Genomic DNA, 21,913 nt, shown 5'->3' with positions numbered 1-21,913 from the left:
AACAAACTTCCATGACCAAGACTTCTCTGAAGCCTGTCTTTGATCTTCTCAGTTGCCTGAGCCACTCTACGTGACTCTTGGTTTCAGTTATTTTTAGTCAAAGTTACCTGCCTCCGTAGCCATGCAGGGTTTTCCCAATCACAAGGAGGAAACAAAGTCTTACAAGTCAACATGTACCAAAAGGACGGCAAGGCATGTGACTGGACACTGGAACCACTCAGAATCTTGGGGGAAATTTCACTAGTTTTAATCTGATTTGGGTTATTTACTTGCTGAAAATTCAACCATGTTTCTTTGAGATGCCTTGAGCATTGTGGATTAATGAGCCTAACTTCTTTATTTGGCTGTTAACTGTGATTCAATACAGAGTCTAGAATATTGTATTGGGATGGCACAGAGTCTTTGTAACAGGTTAAGGGATGCTGGCTCCTTTATCACATGTTCTTAACTTAGCAGTGTTTATCTGCATACCTATAACTACCATATTTTCCCACTACATCCTGATGTCTAATAAAATTAAAAATTATTACATTTATGTATGATGGGCTACCATGAGACCCAGAATGGAAACATGTAGGTCAGAAGACAACTTCTCTTCTTCTAATATATAGGTCCTAAAAATCAAACCTAAATGTAATGGCAAGCAATCCTGAGCCATTTCTCCAGGCATGGTGTTTGTTGAAGGAAATTATTTATTACTAATTTTTCTTTATAAAAATAAGAATGTAGCTAAATGTAATCATTTACCTAATAGATTTGAATCTTAAAATTATATTTTCTTCTTATAGCCATAAAATAAATAAAAAATAAATAACTGTAGGAATATGGAAACTAACTTCAAATCAGAAAAGGAGTTGATGGAAGATGAGTAGTGTAATAAGAAACTGGGGAGGTGGCTCAGTGGATAAAGCCCAGGAGTAACAAGCACTTGAAGTCTCCGCACTCTGGAAGTAGACAGGAAATTTCCCATGGCAAGCTGAATAGCTAGATTAGCCAGAAGTAGCAAATTCCAATCTCAGACCTCCACATTCACATGCACCCATACATATGTTCCCACACACATACAAACATGCATACCCACATGAGCCACATACATGCAAAGAAAAGAGAAGGAAAGAAAGAAAAAGAAGGAAGGAAAGAAGAATGGAAAGAAGAGAGGAAGGAAAGAAGGAGGGAGGGAAGGAAGGAAGGAAGAAAGAGAAAGGAGGAAAGAGACTTGTCTAACTGGTGCTGACTCTGTGTTATGAACCAGATCTTTCAATGGATTATCATGAGACTCCCAAGGACTTGAATAGGCCTCACTCATGTTCCTTGCTGTCAGATTGTTCTCTTATAGAAATAAAGAAAAAAAATCTCTGAGAACTAGAAAAAGAAAGGAATGATTTTTTTTCAAATCCACAACAAAGAAAAGATAGGAAGAAAAAATAACTTTAGTTAAGAGGAAAGGATTAAGAAATCTTCATACCCCACTCTCTGGGGGAAGACTACATGTTTGAACCCATTTCTGTGACAATGTTGTTTCAGATAGTGAAAGGAAATATTGACAGGACTGATTTTTTTTGGAGGCTTTTCAAACTTCTATGAATAGGCAGAGAGGTACAAGATCAAATTTGGGGTTAGTCTTGAATTTAGAAAATAAATTTCTAAGTTATTTGTGTAAAGAGAATATAAAGGTCACAATAGTCTTTCTTCTAAACATTGACTAGCTTTCTGTGCTGGTTTATCCTGAATCAGAAAGATTCTACAGTAAAATGTTTTAAAAGAGAAAAGAGAAAGCCCAGGGGAATGATGTGGGATTCCCTCTGTATGCTGTGAACTCCACTGGTTAATAAAGAAGCTGCTTTGGGCCTTTTATAGCACAGAATAGGGCAAGGCAGGAATTCTAAGCAGACAGAGGAGGAGAGAGTAGACGGAATCAAGGAGAAGCCGTGTAGCCACCAACGTAGACAGACATGCCAGAACCTTACCCATAAACCATGAGTCTCATGGTAAAATATAAAATAATAGAAATGGGTTAATTTAAGATTTAAGAGCTATCCAGAAATACACTTAAGCTATTGACCAAACAGTATTGCAAGCAATATAGTTTCTGTGTGATTCTTACAGGTCTGGGCTGCCAGGAAACAAACAGGCAGCTTCCGCCTACATGGGAACCCCATTTGCTATTTAAAAAAAAAAAGAGCAATACAGTCCTGAATCAAGGATATAAATGCCAATTACTGAACAGGCAGGTATGATTCAGTGGTGGAGTATTTGCCTAGTATGAGTGAGGACTCAGCACTGAAAGAAAGGGAACGGTCAGGTAAGGATCAGTATTAAGTTTTGCGAAGAAAGCTCTCGTTTCAACAGAAGGAGCTACTTTTCACTCCTGCTCATAATTTATGTGTTATTCCCTGTGTTTCTAAAGTTTTAATTTCATCATAAAGAATACATTAAAGTTGGTATGACTTGAGTATTTAGTTACTTCCTAGTGAATTTAACAAAACATCTAACAATTATAAATGGTAATACCCTAGCAAGCCGCCCTTAAACTAACATGAGTTGTATTATACAAAGGGTCTGATAAGTCAGAAGATCGTAAATCAGATATGAATTTCTCATTGGGATAATACTGAAATAGCAAGGTTATACTCCTAACCAACCAAATGTCACATTCCATAAATTAAAAAATGACCACATTATTCCACTTAAGTGTACATTGTCCATTTATCAGACAGCAATACATTGGCACACACAGATCAAATGCCAAGTCCAATAATGAATATGAATATGAGCACCATACTTTGGTAAGACAACTTGTGGAAGACGGTGACAAGGTGAGCGCTGAGGCTCTGGAGGGATAGTTGATCACCCTGAGAGGTGACTCTATAGGGCATGATCTATATATGGAAGAAGAAGAAACTCTGAGGGATCAGGGTTGTGAAGACAAGGGAAGTCCACAGTTCAGTCTCATACATGAATTGAGAGTGCAGGAAAGTGGTCCGTTGGCTGTGATGGGCGAGCCCAAGGGCCTAAAGGCCTGCCTCCCAGGTACCATCTCTTATTCCAAGCCCTGATCGGTTCTGATCATCTCTGGGAACTTGTCTGCTTTGCCCAATTACTCTTTGCCTCTAGTTCCTCTGCTCAGAAATAGAAAATGCCTACAAGGCTTTGAGTATGATGTCCAGAGGGTAGAATTTGGTCTCAAACCCACCTAACTATTCAAAAGTAAAAGAGAGCTGCTTTTAAGATTCACAAAAGGTGATTGTAGCTTTCTTCATCTAAGTGTTCTGCCACAACCAAAGTTTTTCTTGGCATATTCTTGATTAACTTTGTTTAAAGAGTAAAATTGGCATTATGAAAATTGACTTTCCTTTGTGTTCTCTCTACGTTTCTATTACATTTGTCTTTACAAGGAGAAAATGAGATTTTTTTTTGCATCAAAAAATGATGAGAATGAATGAGCATGAAAAGGACAGGTGACAAGCGGTTGGCTTGGGTCAATAAATGAAATGTAGAAAAGAAAAGGAAACTGTCATGAAAGAAGTAAAAAGTGGAGATCTTGAGCACAGATGGAGAAGTGGGCTCTCTCTGCTTACCCATGGTTTCTGCTCTGAGGAGGGCACAAGTCATTTCCAGAGCGTCTCAAGGATAGGGTGAAGGACTTGAACTAACATGGCTCCTAACAGTCTAGCTCTGGGGGGAGAGCAGTTCAAAGTATTCCTTCCAGACTTACTCTGGAGCATCAACAGCTGTCCAGCAGCCATGGTGTTATTTGTCCAGTCTGATTCCAAAGTATGTTCATAAGGCAGAAGGGAGTTGACGAAGGGGTTCAAGGGTGAAAAAATATTTTCAGAAATTACCTAGGCATCAGCATACAGTATGTATTAGAGGATGGAGTCCCATACAGAAAGTGGAAAATAGCGTTTATTGAACACATTTTATGTGCTGGAAACTAAAATTTCCTACTTAATCTAATTTAAAAAGTAGGTACCATTGCTCCTTGTTGGGACTGTTGTCCTCATCTTACATGTGAGGAAGCAAAGGTGGTAAGTGTCCTCCGTCTGTTACCGCCAGTGCTTGGCAATGGGCCAAGACTAGAAAGCTGTGGTGAGAGGGAAAGTCAAGCCAGGAGACACTGGAAACGAGGGAGGGGGTTGACAGAAAGCCAGAAACAAAGGGGAATTACAGCTGATTACAGGCCCACATGCCACAGCATCAGGAGAATGTCAGGGAACCAGGAGATGAATTTGTAGTGTGTGGCATTCTATGGATACACTTTGTGTTTTAACCCATTCTATGCTGGTAATTATTGTGTCTATACTCAAGATGATTCAGAGAAGGCTACTGTTTTCCCACAATCACCGCTAACAACTGTGAAACACTGCTATGATGCAGACCCTTGGGTTCAATTTCTATAACTTACTTATGAACAGATATGGCATGGTAATTTCTTAGAAATATAATTTCTAGTCTAATTTTATTTTTCAATTTTTAATAAATGTTTTTAAAATACCAACAAATAGTTCCAAATACATAGTATATACTAAGAAATGAGAGTGTGCATGGTCAGAAGTAAACCTTTACTTCTTGCCAGACTGGCACAGAAATGAGGTTATGCTACTGTTTTCCATTGCTACAGGGTCACTTAGCATTCTTGTAGGAGGTCAATCATTTGAATTTCTGGGGAAGACTTCAATCCTGATTTTAGAGTCATGATCATAAAATGGAAATTCTGTAAATGAATGAATGTAGAATTAGAAGAGAGAAAACTAAGATGTCAAGCAGCTGAAGAGAGAATGATGGGAGAGGAAAAATCAAAGAAAATTTAATATTAGGAAGGAAAAAGAGGATTCAGTAAATGGTATTAAGATTTAGGAAAATAGCCACAGAGAGTCACTGGATTTGGCAGAGAAATGAAAAGGATTAACTAGCTTTGGAGTTTGGGACTCATATAGACAACGTCTATGTTAAAAACCTTGGTCATTCAGTTGAAAATCCCACCACAGAGGACTGGTGTAAAACCCTGCCAGCTCTTTAATTTTTTCCAAAGATGAAGCTGGCCCACTTCCAAAATGTTAAATGATGTTTGCAATAAAGTGTACGGTCATTTTAAAATGACAAATCCAGCCTCCCACACCCACTCTACACACCCATTCTTTTACAGGTTGACTGCCTTTAAAAGGAAGACTCTGGCAATGGGAGGGAGGTCCAACAAAATGAGGACAGAAGGTTGTAATGTGTTTAAGCTTATAAAATGTAATCCTTCATTCCAATATTGCTATAAGAAGTCCTATACTCCTACACATAATAAAACGAATTGAAATAAGAAGCAATAAAGAAAATATGACAAGCATGCAATTAGAGTCATGAGCCCCAGGTGACTTGTCAAGTCTGTACAATGAGTACTTCCTGCAAATGCTCCAGCATCACCCCAGTCCTTCCTCAGCCACACTCTGCCAACACAAACATCTGAGGTTGACCATCTTGTCCAAATCCATACTTTTCCAACTGAAAGACATTTCTTAAAAGTTTATTCTACAGAATTGATTTTTGTTTTCCTCTTACATTCTCAAGTCTCAATTCTGACCAAAATGAAACACTAAAAAGTTTGTTTCTGACTGCTTACTGGCTACCTTGACCCTTTCCCTTGACATTCAGAAATATTAGTCACCATTTGTTGTCTCTTGATACTAAGAGGGGTTAATAGACATTTATGTTCAGTTGGGGAATTGTTTTCTTTGATGGTTTTCAGTTCTTTGGGGGCTAGTCCTTAGAAAGGCCATGAGAAAAATTGTCTAATTTCAAAGCATTAAAGACAAATAAGAAAAAGTAATTTGTCTGGGCACAGAGAGGACAACCTGGGACCTATAAGAAAACTTACTATAATTTGAAGTGTGAAGGGATTGAACTCTTATTGTTCATTTCTAGGACCAAGAATTTGTTCAGTTTCTGTCAGTTTCATATGATATCTGGAAATTAACCTGTATTAAGTCAGTAAATGTTTTTAACTATTCTCTAAACCACTGAAATTGAGTCAATTCAGAGTGGGTAGGGATCCATCAAGTCAGTTATTTTAAATGGCTCTACTATCTTTTTTTTTTTTTTACAAAATTCTCATAATTGATCAATTGTGTCTCAAAATTAAACCTGTAACACTGTTATGTAACTTTTCACACCTTTTTATAATTGAGAATCTGCTAAAACAATGAAATGTTCCCTTTGAAATACTCACGCTTAACTACTCTTATGCACTTTTTAAAACAATTTTTCAGCCAGGCGGTAGTGACACACATCTTTAATCCCACACTTTAATCTCAGGAGGCAGAGGTTGGCGCATCTCTCTGTGAGTTTGAGACCAACCTGGTCTACAGAGTGAGTTCCAGGACAGGCTCCAATGCTCCCATGTCCTATATCCCTACTCTCAAGTTGATAGACTCTTTTTCTTAGATTATTATTGTTATATACATATATATGCATATATGTGCATAAACAGAATAAAAGGACTCAGCAAATTGTATTTATTTTTACAGCTTCAAGACTGCCACGCTGCATTTGACAACCAATAAGGGGGCTCAATCCTGGGGGAGACTAGTTCTCCTCCCAACAGTCATTAGTTGTCTGTAGTTCTTTGCTTAGGGAGCCCATGAAAATTTCCCTTAGACATTATCATAGTCATTGGTATTGTCATTATTCCTGTCTTGTTTACGCAGCCATTTCTAGGAAAGGCAGCCTTCCTGTTGTTCTGGCTTTTACAATCTTCCCACCCCCTTTTCCACAATATTCCCTGAGCCACGGATGCAGGAACTGTGATGTAAGTGTATCTGTTGGGACTGGGATCACTGTGATCTACTGATCCCTGCATTGTGTCCTGTTGTAGTCTTATGTGATGGTCTCCATTTGCCAAAAAGAGAGGCTTCTTTGTTGAGGAGAAGTAGCTGCACTTATCCAGGGACTCCCACACAAAGAGGTTCTAGGCTTCAGGGCTGGAGCTCAAGTCCTGGAAATTTTATCCAGAAGTTCCTGCTTCTGGGAAGAGCCAATGAATATAACAATGCCTATTACTAAATATGAAAGCTTGCCTCTCAGCCCTGCTCCAAGTCCTGGGATATGGCTTCTGAACAACCCTGTGGATAGAAAACTTGATGGTTTGTGAGAACAAGTTAGTTGTCTTCTTAAATTAAGCAAATCTTTTCTACTATTAGCAAAGAACAAAATAAAAATGGACTTTTATCTCACTCCAAATTTGTAAATGGTCTAGAATTGAGGTTTCAGCACAACCATGAAAGTGTGACTTTTCTTTTTCTTTCTTTCTTTTTTTTTTTTTTTGACTTTTCTATTGAAAGAAAGAGATCAATTTTGAACACTGGCTACATGCTCAGCATTGTGCTAGGCACTTGAGATAGAAAAATAAAAACATGGTCTAGGGAGGTGATTTAGTGGTCAAAGTGCTTACTGCACAAGCATGAGGACCTGGGGTTGGCCAGCACTCATTTAAAAGCCAGCATTGAAGCGCATGTCTGTAGCCACAACACTACAAGTTAATGGGGAAAAGAAAGGTGGATGGAGATAGGCAGACCCCAGGGGCTCATTAGCCATCCAACATAGCCTAAATGGTGAGCTCTGAGTTCACTGAGAAACCTATCTAAAAAGTAAGGTGAAGGAATGATTGAGGAAGATGTCTTGATGTTAACTTTTAGCTTTGACATGAGCAAGTAGCCCCATCACACACATACACACATATCATATATACATACACACATACAAATGCACACGCACACAAGAACACTGACCATCTTCAAGAAATAGAATAGCAAGTGACCAAGAGAACTATTAAAGGCATCATACAATTCCAAGGACAAAATTTGGCAGGAGAAAAAAGACTTTATTTCCTAAGATATTTGGGGAAATCACCAGTAAGGGTGAATGTCATTAGTTTAAGGTGGCTCCAAAATTTTGCCCCTTTTTTAAAGAAATTAACTTCCATTATAATGTCCAAAACTGAAAATTGATATACCAACTATTGGCAAGATGAGGAACAAAAGAGGTTCTCCAGCGACGATGATGAGATTCATATTAAATAAGACTACTTTTCTAAAACTACTCCAAAGTTTTACAGTTACATGTTTCTGTCTTATAGCCTAGCAATTCCCACAGAAATACAGAGATATTAAACATTTATTCACAAAACATTGTATGAAAATGTTCATAACAATCTCAAGTTAGAAACACCCAGTTTCTAACTTAGTTAGTTAGAATCATCAACAAGAAAATTATGAGCAAATTTTACTACATTTATACAATGGAATATTACACAACAATAAAAAACAGTGGACAACAATATAAGAGAACTGCAAAATATTAAACTATGAGACACTAACAAGATAACACAAGAGAACACTCTGTATCTCCCACTTATATAAAGACCTAGAGTGAGTCAACTTATCAAATTTACGATGAAATCAGAATAGAGATTGCCTCTGGGAGTTGACTTGGATTGGCTGAGAAAGGGTATGATCCCTTTTACAGGTAGGATGGAGATGTTCTCCACTGTGATTGGGTGGATGTTCCCTGAGTTGCTAGTCTGAATAACAGTTTCTAAAGCCAATCATGTCCTAATATGCCAAACCTGTGAATATGTCATTTTTATATGGCAGAAAAAAGCTTTATGAATGTGATTAAGGGTAAAGACTTGAGACGGCGAAATTATCTGAGTGAAAAGGAGAGAGAGGGAGAGAGGGAGGGAGAGAGAGCGAGAGCGAGAGCGAGAGCGAGAGTGAGAGCGAGAGAGGGACTCTTACAACCATAGGCAAAGGAGATTGACATCAGAAGAACGAGCAGAGAGATATAATGCTGCCAGCTTTGAAAATGAGAGTCACGGCCAAGGAATGCAGGTAGCCTTTAGATGAGAAAAAACAAGGTAATAGAGTCTCCTGCAGAGCTGCCAGCAAGGAACACAGCCTTGTGGGACACTGATTCTCGTCTAGTAGGACTCATGAAAGACTTCCAACCTACAGAAGTATAAGACTATAAATATGTGTTATTTCAGATCAAGTGGGCAGCAGTTGCCATGGGATCAGTGAAAGACCATTAAAATTTACTTTCAAAATTGGCAAGTTTCACTGCTTGTAAATTACATCTTGCTATGGACTGATACACATCTCTGAAAAAGATGCTGAGAACTTCACAGAACTTCAAGGTAGACCTTGTTTGGAAAAGGGGCTCTTGCAGATGTAATCAAGATAAACTCCTACCAGAGTAGAACGGGCTCTTGATCCAAAGTAACTAATATCTTTTTTATAAGGGGAAAAGATGGAGACACACAATGGAAACAACATGTGAAGACAGGCAGAGACTGGAATGATGCTGCCAGATGGGGAAAAGAGACAGAAGACCTTCACTGGAAGGTAAGAGGAGGCAGAGAAGTACCTGGCCAGTGTCTACGGCAACACAACCCTGCTAACACCATGGTTTTGACTCCCTGGCTCTCAGAAATGATAGAAAATACCTTTTTTGTTAGTGTTACGGGTGTTAATGTTTCATGGTATGTTGTGGGGGGCTGCTTGTTTGTTTCCCGGCTGTCCAGACTCCCAAAATAATCACACAGAAACCATATTATTTGAAATACTGCTTGGCCAATAGCTTAAATATATTTCTAGCTAACTCATATCTTAAACTAACTCATCTCAATTAATCTGTATTTTGCCTTGAGACTGTTGCTTACCAGGAAAAGTTCCAGCTTCTGTCTTTGGTGGGGCTACATGGTGTCTCTCTGACTCCGCCTTCTTTCTCCTAGCATTCAGTTCAGTCTTCCCCGCCTAGTTCTGTTCTGCCCTGCCATGGGCTCAAAGCAGTTCATTATCAATCACAGCATACAGAAGGGACTCTCATATCAGTGGAACTTTGTACTGTTAGCCTTAGAAAATTAATGTACACTTCAATATTTTTAAGCAAATCTGCAGTAGAAAAAAAAAGTTAAACCTACTTCTTAGTCCTATTCAGCCTCATCCTCCCAAAGACAATCACAATCTTGTTTTTTATATTCTCATTGCATATATATGCATATCTATGGATCATAAGCATTTTTTCTTTTTAATCTTTTTTTTTTCAAGACAGGGTTTCTCTGTGGCTTTGGAGCATGTCCTGGCACTAGCTCTGTAGACCAGGCTGGTCTCGAACTCACGGAGATCCGCCTGCCTCTGCCTCCCGAGTGCTGGGATTAAAGGCGTGCGCCACCATCGCCCGGCTTCTTTTTAATCTTCACTCTGTTTCTGTCTCTTTGAAAGTGTCTTAATATTTAGTACAGACTGGCTTCCTGCCTAAGCCTCCTAAGTGCTGCTATTACAACTCTATGTCCAGCTTTCCTGTTCCTCTGCCCCCCCTCTTTCTCTTTTTCGTGTGTGTGTGTGTGTGTGTGTGTGTGTGTGTGTGTGTGGTGAAAACACTCAAGATCTACTACTCTCGGCAAATTTTAAGTATGTTATTGTTAGCAGCAGCCATGATTATGTATATTAGAGCTTCAAGACATATTCATTTTATAGCATGAAGTTTGTATCTATGAACCAACAACATTCTTCCCCCATGCTCAGACCCCAGCAATCCTTCTTATGCTGTGTTCATGAGTTCAATGTTTTTACTCCACAAAAGCTCAACTTTTTTTTTATTCCACATCAAGTGAATCATACTCTATTTGTTTATGTGTGCTTGGCTGGTTTTGCTAAACATAATGCCCTCCAGAATCATCTATATTCTTGCAAGTGACCAGACTTTTTGAGCCGTTATGAGTGAGCAGTAGTCAGTGTGTATATATTCCACACTTTCCTTATCCATTCATTTGCTAGTGGGAACACGTCTCTATGTCTTGGCTGCTGTGATAGAGACACTGTGGATGTGGGAGGACAGCGATGATTGCATACTGCTTTCATTTCCTCTAGATACAAACCAACTATTGCTAGTTGGCACAGAAATTGTGGAAATTGGTACAACCATTATGGAAAAGAGCACAGAGATTCCTTAAAGCTAAAAATAGAACCCCCACCTATTCCAATTTTGTATGTTTTTAGCCTTCTATAAACAGTTTGTTGCATTAATTCTTTAATCACTTTTCACATGATTTGTGAACTAAGTTTGTGAAACACTGTAATATGTTACTTTTATGGCTGTATGGAACGTCAACTTGGGAACAAAGCATTTTGCTTTGTTGTTTCTTAAAAGCATGATTTCTTTATTCATTGTATAATTTATGTTGTCTAGGCTATTTCTTTTGTTATCTTTTTGCTATGACAGCTCTGAACATTCTGGAACATATGTAAGCAGAAGGATATACACTTAAACGTGGAATTTCCTAAGTCTTAGACAAGTGTAGCTTCAATTTGATGAGATAGTTTGAAGCTGTTATGGAAATGATGGCTGTGTTTACTCCCATGAAGTAGCATGAGAGCTGTTATAACTCTATAGCCCTAATGACATTATTGGCCATTTGGGTTTTGATTTTGTTCATTTTGTTTATTTTGTCTTGAGGACTTGAAAGCAGGCCTCTAAGCAAGTGTCCTATCACCAAGATACACCCTAGACAAGCATTTTGCTCATAGTGTCTGACAAGTAAAGCAAACTTATCACAAAACAAATAAAGATTAAGTTTAGGAACTCTTCAATGATTTCCAAGGCTCTCTTTAAAGGCCCTCTAGCTAATTTTGTACTAGAAACTGTGCTTTTTTTTCCCTCATGCCCTACTTAAATACAGATAAAGCCCTGCTGCTATTGCCAGTATGTGTAAAATTTTTTCATTGTGGTTTTAATTTACATTTCCTTGATTTTCAGTGTAATTCTTATATGTTAACTAGCATTTCACATTTTCTGTGAAGTCTGGTTATTGTCTTATTGATTTTTAAGAGTTCTTTTCTATTGGTACTAATTCTTTTTTTTTAAATATTTATTTATTTATTATGTATACAATATTCTGTCTGTATGCCTGCATGCCAGAAGAGGACACCAGACCCCATTACAGATGGTTGTGAGCCACCATGTGGTTGCTGGGAATTGAACTCAGGACCTTTGGAAGAGCAGGCAATGCTCTTAACCTCTGAGCCATCTCTCCAGCCCTGGTACTAATTCTTTTTAAGATTTAATTGGAGGGGCTAAAGAAATGGCTCAGTGGTTAAAAGCACTTGCAGAAGACCTGCATTTGATTCCTAGAGCCCTGTGGTAGCTCACAACCATCTGCAACTCCAGTTCTAGGAGTCCTGCCAGCCTCTTCTGGGCTTGCTGGGCACCAGACACATGTGTAGTGCATAGACATATGCAGCCAAAATACCCCTCTACAAATAATAATAATAATAATAATAATAATAATAATAATAAATCTTTTTTTTTTAGAGATTGATATGGAGCCAATTGCGTCTCCAGTCTGGAACCTCTCTTCACTTTTATTATATTGTCTTTCATGATTTAATCTTAATGATGTTGCATTTAACCACCTTTTCCTTTAAATTATGCATATTTTAGATGGACAGTGGTGGTTCACACCTTTAATCCAAGCACTTGGGAGACAAAGGCAGATGGATCTCTGAATTCGGGGTCATCCTGGTCTATAGAGTGAGTTCCAGATAATTAGGGCTACACAGAGAAACCCTATCTCAAAAACCAAGAGAGAAAGAAAGAGAGAGAAATAAATGCTGTCTCAAAAAAGAAAAGAGAGAGCTATGTATACTTTTACTAGTTGCTTAAGATTATAATGGTATATTATTTACCTATTTAAAAGTTAATTTTCCTACTTTTTGTATTTTGAATTTTTGTTAAGTATGATGCAAAAATGAGATCTATAAAGAAAAACAGTTTTGAAACAGGGCCGTGCTATATAGCTCTGACAGTCTTCAAACCCACCATCCTCCTGCCTCTAACTCCTGAATACTAGGAGATCTGAACTGAACTTTTCCAAGTGGGTTCCTTTGTTAGCATCATGTAACCTTTATCATAAGTAGTTTCAATGTGTCAGCTCCCACCGGTTTAAATATCTCCCATGTCATAAATAAATATTCTCAGATTTATACAAACATTTATACGAATAAATATTCTCATAATTACTACGTATTTTTAAAAATTATTTTTAAAATGCACTTTATTTTACGTTTGATTTGGAAGGAGCCGTATTCCAACTTAGAATACAATCTATCACTGAAGAAAGTTAGGGCAGGAACCTGGAGGTCAAAACTAAAACAAAACTGCTTACTGGTGCCTCTGGCCTCAAGTTCAGCTACTTTTTCTATATAACCCAAGACCACCTGCCCAGTGATAACAGTGCCCACAGTAAGCTAAGCTCCCTTTATCAATTAATAACAAAATATGTATATCATGCAAATTAAGTCTCTCAATTTTTTTTCTACTTCAAGCTTGCCTTATCCTTCCTTAGTCTTTTGTGTTACCATACAAGTTTTGGGGAAAGTTTATCCAGTTTGTAGGTTTTTAAAAAAATTATTAAAATATTATTATCTTATTATAGCATCTAACTTAAATAGACTCTATGATATTGAGCCTTCACATCCATGAAGATATAGTTTATACTATATTTTTCATCAAATTTGTTTATCATTAAAGACAGTCTGCAATTTCCTCTCTAGATTTCTTGTGTCTATAGATAGGTTAAGCACCATTAGTCTTTGAAGCTTTTGTTACAAGTCTCAGTGGAATGTTTCTATTAAAATCTTTAGTTGGTTATGTGAGTAAACAGACATGCCATTCATTTATCTTTGCTCAGTTTGCATTCACCTGCCACAAACTCTCTCATTTGTTGTAAAGATGAACTATTTTAGTTCTGATCAATAGTTCTAAGATTCTATTTTTAAGTACAACATTTCCAATTCTTTCAGCACCCAAACCAACATATAATTTGATCAGGGCACAGTACTCTGAGCAAATGAGGCATACATTTGTTAAAGTAATCAAAAGCAATTATATAATTGTTTTTTAAATTTATTTATTTATTAAAGATTTCTGTCTCTTCCCCACCGCTGCCTCCCCTTTCCCTCCCCCTCCCCCAGTCAAGTCCCCCTCCCTCGTCAGCCCAAAAAGCAATCAGGGTTCTCTGCCCTGTGGGAAGTCCAAGGACCACCCACCTCCATCCAGGTCTAGTAAGGTGAGCATCCACGAAACTGCCTAGGCTCCCACGAAACCAATAGGTCCAATAGAATCAAAAACCCATTGCTATTGTTCTTGAGGTCTCAGTAGTCCTCCTTGTCCGCTATGTTCAGCGAGACCGGTTTTGACCCAGGCTTTTTCAGACCCAGGCCAGCTGGCCTTGGTGAGTTCCTGATAGAACATCCCCATTGTCTCAGTGTATGGGTGCACCCCTCGCGGTCCTGAGTTCCTTGCTTGTGCTCTCTCTCCTTCTGCTCCTGATTTGGACCTTGAGATTTCAGTCCGGTGCTCCAATGTGGGTCTCTGTCTCTGTCTCCTTTCATCGCCTGATGAAGTTTAATATTCAGGAGGATGCCTATATGATTTTCTTTGGGTTCTCCTTCTTATTTAGCTTCTCTAAGAACCCGAATTATAGGTTCAATGTCCTTTATTTATGGCTAGAAACCAAATATGAGTGAGAACATCCCATGTTCCTCTTTTTGGGTCTGGCTTACCTCACTCAGGATGGTGTTTTCTATTTCCATCCATTTGCCTGCAAACTTCAAGAAGTCCTTGTTTTTTACTGCTGAGTAGTACTCTAATATGTATATATTCCATACTTTCTTCATCCATTCTTCAATTGAAGGGCATCTAGGTTGTTTCCAGGTTCTGGCTATTACAAACAATGCTGCTATAAACATAGTAGAGCATATACTTTTGTTGTGTGATAAGGCCTCTCTTGGGTATATTCCCAAGAGTGGTATTGCTGGGTCCATGGGTAGGTTGATCCCAAATTTCCTGAGAAACCTCCACACTGCTTTCCAGAGTGGTTGCACAAGTTTGCATTCCCACCAGCAATGGATGAGTGTACCCCTTTCTCCACAACCTCTCCAGCAAAGGCTATCATTGGTGTTTTTGATTTTCGCCATTCTGACAGGTGTAAGATGGTATCTTAAAGTTGTCTTGATTTGCATTTCCCTGATCGCTAAGGAAGTTGAGCATGACCTTAGGTGTCTTTTGGCCATTTGAACTTCTTCTGTTGAGAGATCTCTGTTCAACTCAGTGCCCCATTTTATAATTGGGTTGATTAGCCTTTTACGGTCTAGTTTCTTGAGTTCTTTATATATTTTGGAGATCAGACCTTTGTCAGTTGTGGGGTTGGTGAAGATCTTCTCCCAGTCAGTGGGTTGCCTTTCTGTCTTAGCGACAGTGTCCTTTGCTTTACAGAAGCTTCTCAGTCTCAGGAGGTCCCATTTATTCGATGAGGCCCTTACTGTCTGTGCTGCTGGGGTTATACGTAGGAAGTGGTCTCCTGTGCCCACGTGTTCTAGAGTACTTCCCACTTTCTCTTCAATCAGGTTCAGTGTGTTTGGACTGATATTGAGGTCTTTCACCCACTTGGACTTGAGTTTTGTGCATGGTGATAGATATGGGTCTATTTTCATTCTTCTACAGATTGACATCCAGTTTTGCCAGCACAATTTGTTGAAGATGCTCTCTTTTTTCCATTGTATACTTTTAGCTCCTTTATCGAAAATCAGGTGTTCATATGTTTGTGGGTTAAAGTCAGGGTCTTCTATTCGATTCCATTGGTCGACTTCTCTGTTTTTATGCCAATACCAAGCTGTTTTCAATACTGTAGCTCTGTAATAGAGTTTGAAGTCAGGGATGGTAATGCCTCCAGACGTTCCTTTATTGTATAAGATTGTTTTGGCTATCCTGGGTTTTTTGTTTTTCCATATAAAGTTGATTATTGTCTTCTCCAGATCTGTGAAGAATTTTGATGGGATTTTGATGGGGATTGCATTGAATCTATAGATTGCTTTTGGTAGAATTGCCATTTTTACTATGTTGATCCTCCCAATCCAAGAGCAAGGGAGATCCTTCCATTTTCTGGTGTCCTCTTCTATTTCTTTCTTCAAAGACTTGAAGTTCTTGTCAAATAGATCTTTCACTTCCTTGGTCAGGGTTACCCCAAGATATTTTATGCTCTTTGTGGCTATCGTGAAAGGTGATGCTTCTGTGATTTCCCTCTCTGTTTCCTTATCCTTAGTGTATAGGAAGGCAACTGATTTTTTGGAGTTGATCTTGTATCCAGCCACGCTACTAAAGGTGTTTATCAGCTGTAGGAGTTCTTTGGTAGAATTTTTGGGGTCGCTTATGTATACTATCATGTCATCTGCAAATAACGAAAGCTTAACTTCTTCCTTTCCAATACGAATCCCCTTGATCCCCTTATGTTGTCTTATTGCTATTGCTAGAACTTCAAGCACTATATTGAAGAGGTATGGAGAGAGTGGACATCCTTGTCTTGTTCCTGATTTTAGTGGGATGGCTTTGAGTTTTTCTCCATTTAATTTAATGTTAGCTGTCGGTTTGCTGTAGATAGCTTTTATTATATTTAGGTATGACCCTTGTATCCCTATTCTCTCCAAGACCTTTATCATAAAGGGGTGTTGAATTTTGTCGAATGCTTTTTCCGCATCTAATGAAATGATCATATGGTTTTTTTCTTTCAGTCTATTTATATGGTGGATTACATTGATAGATTTGCGTATGTTGAACCAGCCCTGCATCTCTGGGATGAAGCCTACTTGATCATAATGGATAATTTTTCTGATGTGTTCTTGAATTCGGTTTGCCAGTATTTTATTGAGAATTTTTGCGTCGATATTCATGAGTGAGATAGGCCTGTAATTCTCTTTCTTGGTTGGGTCTTTGTGTGGTTTTGGTATCAGGGTAACTGTAGCTTCATAAAAGGAATTTGGCAATGACTTTTCTGTTTCTATATTGTGAAATACGTTAAGGAGTATAGGTATTAGCTCTTCTTGGAAGTTCTGGTAGAATTCTGCGTTGAACCCATCTGGTCCTGGGCTTTTTTTGGAAGGGAGATTTTTGATAACAGTTTCTAGTTCTTCGCGACTAACAGGTCTATTTAGATCATTCACCTGGTCTTGGTTTAGCTTTGGTATATGGTACTTATCTAAAAAAATGTCCATTTCTTTTGCATTTTCCAGTTTTGTGGCATACAGGCTTTTATAGTAAGATCTAATGATTCTCTGGATTTCCTCTGTGTCTGTGGTTATGTCCCCCCTTTCATTTCTGATTTTATTTATTTGCGTGTTCTCTCTCTGTTGTTTAGTTAGTTTGGATAGGGGTTTGTCGATCTTGTTGATTTTCTCCAAGAACCAACTTTTTGTTTCATTGATTCTTTGGACTGTTTTCTGTGTTTCTATTTTGTTGATTTCTGCCCTCAGTTTGATTATTTCCAGTCTTCTACTCCTTCTGGGCACCTCTGCTTCTTTTTTTTCTAAAGCTTTCAGGTGTGCCATTAAGTCCCCAATGTATGCTTTCTCTGTTTTCTTTAAGTGGGCACTTAGTGCTATGAACTTTCCTCTTAGCACTGCTTTCATCGTGTCCCATAGGTTTGAGTATGTTGTCTCTTTATTTTCATTAAATTCAAGGAAGACTTTAATTTCTTTCTTAATTTCTTCCTTGACCCAGGTGTGGTTCAGTAGTTGACTGTTCAGTTTCCATGAGTTTGTCGGCTTTCTGGGGGTAGCATAGTTGTTGCCATCTAACTTTAATCCGTGGTGATCTGATAAGACACAGGTGGACACTGATATTCTTTTGTATCTGTGGAGGTTTCCTTTGTTTCCGAGTATATGGTCAATTTTTGAGAAGGTTCCATGAGCTGCAGAGAAGAAGGTATATTCTTTCCTATTTGGGTGGAGTGTTCTGTAGATGTCTGTTAAGTCCATTTGCTTCATTACCTCCAATAATTCTCTTAATTCTCTATTAGGTTTCTGTCTGATTGACCTGTCCATTGGAGAGAGAGGTGTGTTGAAGTCTCCTACTATTAGTGTGTGTGGTTTTATGTCTGCCTTGAGTTTTAGAAATATTTCTTTTACATAAGTGGGTGCTTTTATATTAGGGGCATAGATATTCAGGATTGAGATGTCATCCTGATGAATTGTTCCTGTTATGAGTATAAAGTGTCCATCTCGATCTCTTCTGATTGATTTTAGTTTGAAGTCAGTTTTGTTGGAAATTAGTATGGCCACACCTGCTTTTTTGTTAGGACCATTTGCTTGAAAGACCTTTTCCCAACCTTTTACTCTGAGTAGATGCCTGTCTTTGTGGTTGAGATGTGTTTCTTGCAAACAGCAGAATGTTGGATCCTGTTTTCGTATCCAATCCCTTAGCCTGTGCCTTTTTATAGGTGAATTGAGACCATTAATATTAAGTGATATTAGTGACCAGTGGTTGTTTACTCCGGTTATTCTTACTGTTTTCGGTAGTAGAGTTTGTGTGTGTCCCTTCTTTGAGTTGTACTGGTGAAGGTTCGCTAGATTCCTGAGTTATTGTAGTCAGTGTTGGCAATGTTGGATTCCTTGGGTTGCGATTTTCCTTCTATTACTTTCTGTAGCGCTGGATTTGTGGCTACGTATTGTTTAAATTTGTTCTTATCCTGGAATGTCTTGTTTTCTCCATTGATAGTGAATACTAGCTTGGCTGGGTATAGAAGTTTGGGTTTGCATCCATGGTCTCTTAGTTTTTGAAGAACCTCTATCCAGGACCTTCTGGCTTTCATGGTTTCCATAGAGAAGTCAGGTGTAAGTCTGATCGGTTTACCTTTATAAGTTACTTGGCCTTTTTCCTTTGCAGCTCTTAATATTCTTTCTTTAACCTGTATATTTTGTGTTTTGATTATTATATGGCGAGGGGATGCTTTTCTTTGATCCAGTCTGTTTGGTGTTCTGTATGCTTCTTGGATATTCAAAGGAATATCTTTCTTTATGTTGGGAAAGTTTTCTTCCATAATTTTGTTAAATATATTTTCTGGGCCTTTGAGCTGTAATTCTTCCCCTTCTTCTATTCCTATTATTCTCAGGTTTGGTCTTTTTATTGTGTCCCATATTTCCTGAATGTTTTGTGATGAGAATTTGTTGGCTTTGCTGTTTTCTTTGATCAGTGCGTTTATTTTCTCTATGGTGTCTTCAGAATCTGAGATTCTTTCTTCTATTTCTTGTATTCTATTGATTATGCTTGTTTCTGTAGGCTCTGCTCGTTGACCTAGATTTTCCGTATCCAGCTGGTCCCCAGTTTGTGCTTTCTTCCTTGCTTCCATTTCAGTTTTCAATTCTTGAACTGTTTCCATTACCTGTTTGTTCGTTTTTTCTTGGTTTCCCAGGGTCTCATGTACGTATTTACTCAATTCTTCAAACTTTTTGTTATACTTCTCATCCATTTCTATAAAGGTGTTTTTTACATATTGTTTAAGGGACTCTATTGCTTTCATAAAGTCGATTTTTTCCACTTCTTCTGTGTTAGGGTGTTCAAGTCCTTCTGTTGTAAGATCATTGGGCTCTGGTGCTTTCATGTTGTTTTTCAGCTTATTGGGAGAATTTTTGCCTTGGCGCTTGCCCATCTCCTCCTGTTGATGCTCTCTAATTGGTCTTTTAAAACCAGATCAAGTTTCCCTGCTGGCCAGAGGCGCCTCTTGCAAAATTCCCTCGTTCTGTTTCCTGGCTCCTGCCAGGGGCCAAGATCCCTCTCACCCCTCAGACGGGTCTTCAGGAAAAGAACCAGGTTCCCTGTTTGCCAGGGACCTCGCCAACCAAAGGCCTACCTCTTTGATTTAATTGTCCTGGGGCGATCTGCTCTTGGTGTTGCACTGGTCCCTGTCGCCTGCGTTGTCTGCCACTGTGTCAGTACCCGCTGGTCCCGGCCGCTGCGCCAGCTACATCGCCCGCCGTGCGCGTCCCGTTCCGGCCGCCGCTCCAATTATATAATTGTTAAAGAAGTGACAGGGATACGTCACCTGGGTCCACCACTTACATCAAATCTCAATATACTCATTTATAACTGGAATACGAATTAAAATACTGTGTTGTGGTTGATTCTTCTAAGTAAATGAGACAAGCCCAATTGCAAACCCAAAATATAATTACACTGTTTAGGGCTCATAGTAGAAACTCAATGAATGTTAGTTATTATTAATAAAATCACAAGATAGCTGGACAAGGAGGCAAAAACCTTTAATCCAGGAGGCAGACCTCTGTAAAGTTAAAAGTAGACGAGTCTACATAGCCAGGTCCAGACAAGTCATAGACACACAGCAAGGCACTATCTTAAAAAATAAAATGAAATGAAATAAAGAGATAAATAGTACTTTAGCTAATTCAGTTTCTTAGTAAGTACATTGTATGAGCCAGATTTTAAACACGGGTTAGATTAGCTTACAATAGACTTCAGCAGCCTTCCTATTCTTTTAGACCTGAATGTATCCAATATAACTCATTCAGTAACTGTAGTTATTCTGAAAGAGATTCATCATGGGCGCTGGAGATGCAGTGGTACCCAGAAAGAACCCATCCATGCTTGAAGTTCTGACAAAAGAGTCAAACATCACGGAAGTATATAAGTATGTATATTTAAATTATGATGCTATTCTTTTAAGATACTAGGAGAGAAAGCCATGAGGGGTTTGTTGAAATCAGGAAGGGAAACAGGCTCTCTCTGAAGAAGGGAGAAGTCAGATAACAAGACAGACAGAAAATGAAGGAGTGTATTTAAAGCAGAGGTGTGATATCAGAAAGGAATTTACAAACTCGGGGGACCAGCAAAGGCCACTATGGCAGGTGTAGAGGAGACACTAGAGTGTCAGGTGAGGTGGGGATCTGGGCAGGAGGACACTGTGAGAGACTTTGGAGGTCTTTAACTCCAAGTATAATCATAAGCTCCATGAAGAGGCTAGCATGAAAATTTCATTCTGACCAGTGGGTAGGGAAAGCGGGGGCTAAGAAGTCAGCAAGGGGCTCTTGCAAAAGGTGTTGACAGCTTGGGAGATGATGAGGTAAAATAGTGGCTTTGTATTGGCAGAGGGACGACTGAGCAGGTGATGTGGCTGGAGATGGACAGACTACAAAAGAAAATGGTCCCGGATTTCTGACATGAGCAGAAGGTCATGTTCTTTCTAAAATGGAAAACGGAGTTGGAGCAGATTTGAGAGGGAAAATCAAGGCTCAGACTTGGGTGTGCCAGGTCTAGATGCCATCAGGTAGTCCTGCAGAGATCCTGAGCAAGTCTGGATGGTCTTAGAAATCTGAGGGCTACTGGGGACATGAAACTTTTCTTTGTGGAAAAAAAGGAGAGAAAGATAACAGAGTTCAGACTAGAACCTGGGAATGCTGGAGGAGAAACAGGGTACACAAGTAGTTGGCTACGAAAAGTAAGGTGGAAAATGAAGTCAGACAGAAACACAAGTGAACCTTTTAAAGAGGAGATTGTGAAGGTCAAAGGCTAAAAGGTTAAACAAGAAGAGTGCTGAAAATACTTATTGACTTAAAAACAGAGGGATTAGTGCTTTTAGCAAGAGCAGTGACGGGATCAGAAATCAAACTACAAACCCCAGGACGGTTGCCTGGAGTCAACAGAGCCTTCCTAGCGAGGGCCTTTATGGTACCAGGAGTTAACTTGTACACACGTCTTCTGCAGCTACTAAGTTTTGTGGAGTCACCCAGCCAAGAAACAACACCCCTGAACTCCCATCTCAACTGGTAGGTGAAATGTCAGGGAGATAACACCGTGAAGTTTTTTTTAAAAAACATGATTGTGCAAATCTCTGCAAACCAATGAAATCTCTCTGCCACACACACACAAGTGCAGTGGGTGGTTTAATCTCACCAGGAACTCAAGGAAGCTGTTGTCATCATCACTTCTGCTGATCAGCGTCTCAAAGGTCAAGACCATATTGGAGTCTTTCCATTGTTGTAAAAGTTAATGAAAGTTAGTTATTAAAGCTGACAGAAAGGTAATT

The 21,913-nt window shown here is 38.9% G+C and overlaps 1 protein-coding gene across 1 annotated transcript in view; it reads left to right on the top strand.

Moving 5' to 3' along the window:
* The first annotated feature begins 9,286 nt into the window (after positions 1-9,286).
* The window catches only part of Slc26a3 (solute carrier family 26 member 3), a 46,718-nt gene continuing 34,091 nt past the window's right edge, over positions 9,287-21,913 (top strand). The window contains exon 1 of the mRNA XM_050122342.1: positions 9,287-9,386. The gene's annotated coding sequence lies outside the window, so the exon portion shown is untranslated. The remainder of the gene's footprint in view (positions 9,387-21,913) is intronic.

Source organism: Alexandromys fortis, unplaced genomic scaffold (genome assembly GCF_014885135.2).
Source record: "Alexandromys fortis isolate MF-2015 unplaced genomic scaffold, M_Fortis_MF-2015_v1.1 scaffold_201, whole genome shotgun sequence".
Lineage (NCBI taxonomy): Eukaryota > Metazoa > Chordata > Mammalia > Rodentia > Cricetidae > Alexandromys > Alexandromys fortis.
Note: the sequence above shows the minus strand (reverse complement) of the source record. Positions and strands in the feature narration are given on the sequence as shown.